Genomic DNA, 2895 nt, shown 5'->3' with positions numbered 1-2895 from the left:
ACACACACCATGGACACACACACACCATGGACACACACAGACACCATGGACACACATACCATGGACACACACACATACCATGGACACACACACACACACACCATGGACACACACACACCATGGACACACACACACCATGGACACACACACACCATGGACACACACACACCTTGGACACACACACACCATGGACACACACACACTATGGACACACACACACATACACCATGGACACACACACACACATACACACCATGGACACACACACACATACACACCATGGACACACACACACACACACCATGGACACACACACACACCATGGACACACACACACACACACCATGGACACACACACCATGGACACACACACCATGGACACACACACACACACCATGGACACACACACCATGGACACACACACACACCATGGACACACACACACCATGGACACACACACACCATGGACACACACACACCATGGACACACACACACCATGGACACACACACACCATGGACACACACACACCATGGACACACACACACACATACACACCATGGACACACACACACATACACACCATGGACACACACACACCATGGACACACACACACACATACACACCATGGACACACACACACACATACACACCATGGACACACACACACATACACACCATGGACACACACACACACACACACCATGGACACACACACACACCATGGACACACACACACACACACCATGGACACACACACACCATGGACACACACACACCATGGACACACACACACCATGGACACACACACACCATGGACACACACATACACCATGGACACACACACACCATGGACACACACACACACCATGGACACACACATACACCATGGACACACACACACACATACACACCATGGACACACACACACCATGGACACACACACACACACACACCATGGACACACACACACACACACACCATGGACACACACACACCATGGACACACACACACCATGGACACACATACACCATGGACACACACACACACATACACACCATGGACACACACACACACACACACCATGGACACACACACACACCATGGACACACACACACCATGGACACACACACACACATACACACCATGGACACACACACACACACACACCATGGACACACACACACCATGGACACACACACACCATGGACACACATACACCATGGACACACACACACATACACACCATGGACACACACACACACACACACACCATGGACACACACACACACATACACACCATGGACACACACACACATACACACCATGGACACACACACACACACACACCATGGACACACACACACACATACACACCATGGACACACACACACACACACACCATGGACACACACACACACATACACACCATGGACACACACACACACACACACACCATGGACACACACACACACACACACCATGGACACACACACACACACACACCATGGACACACACACACACACACACCATGGACACACACACACCATGGACACACACACACCATGGACACACACACACACACACACACACACCATGGACACACACACACACAGAGTACAGCAGCTCTCTTTTGCCTTTATTTCATCCTTGAGTTACATGTACCTGAACCAGAAGACCTGGACATGTACCTGAACCAGGTGTTTTCTTTGTGCTTAATATTATTTTGTTTGGACCTAGCTAGTTTATTAGGGTTTGCTAGTGTGTGATAGGGTTCGTGTCCGTCTGTAGATGTTAGTTTCTTTGTTAGTCCTGTGTTGACAACTCTTTGACAAGCGCTTAGAACTGTACCCACGGAATACGCGCTATATAAGCTTCATATTGATTGATTGATTGAACCAGAAGACCTGGATATGTACCTGAACCAGAAGACCTGGACATGTACCTGAACCAGAAGACCTGGACATGTACCTGAACCAGAAGACCTTTCTTTCTTTATTTGGTGTTTAACGTCGTTTTCAACCACGAAGGGTTATATCACGACGGGGAAAGGGGGAAGATGGGATAGAGCCACTTGTCAATTGTTTCTTGTTCACAAAAGCACTAATCAAAAATTTGCTCCAGGGGCTTGCAACGTAGTACAATATATTACCTTACTGGGAGAATGCAAGTTTCCAGTACAAAGGACTTAACATTTCTTACATACTGCTTGACTAAAATCTTTACAAAAATTGACTATATTCTATACAAGAAACACTTAACAAGGGTAAAAGGAGAAACAGAATCCGTTAGTCGCCTCTTACGACATGCTGGGGAGCATCGGGTAAATTCTTCCCCCTAACCCGCGGGGGGACCCAGAAGACCTGAACATGTACCTGAACCAGAAGACCTGGACATGTACCTGAACCAGAAGACCTGGACATGTACCTGAACCAGAAGAGCTGGACATCAATCATCAATCAATCAATATGAGGCTTATATCGCGCGTATTCCGTGGGTACAGTTCTAAGCGTAGGGATTTATTTGTTTATTTTTTTATTTTTATTTTATGCAATTTATATCGCGCACATATTCAAGGCGCAGGGATTTATTTATGCCGTGTGAGATGGAATTTTTTTTACACAATACATCACGCATTCACATCGGCCAGCAGATCGCAGCCATTTCGGCGCATATCCTACTTTTCACGGCCTATTATTCCAAGTCACACGGGTATTTTGGTGGACATTTTTATCTATGCCTATACAATTTTGCCAGGAAAGACCCTTTTGTCAATCGTGGGATCTTTAACGTGCACACCCCAATGTAGTGTACACGAAGGGACCTCGGTTTTTCGTCTCATCTGAAAGACTAGCACTTGAACCCACCACCTAGGTTAGGAAAGGGGGGAGA

The sequence above is a fragment of the Littorina saxatilis genome, linkage group LG15, assembly GCF_037325665.1.
Source record: "Littorina saxatilis isolate snail1 linkage group LG15, US_GU_Lsax_2.0, whole genome shotgun sequence".
Taxonomy (NCBI): Eukaryota; Metazoa; Mollusca; class Gastropoda; order Littorinimorpha; family Littorinidae; genus Littorina; species Littorina saxatilis.
This window is presented reverse-complemented; position numbering follows the sequence as displayed.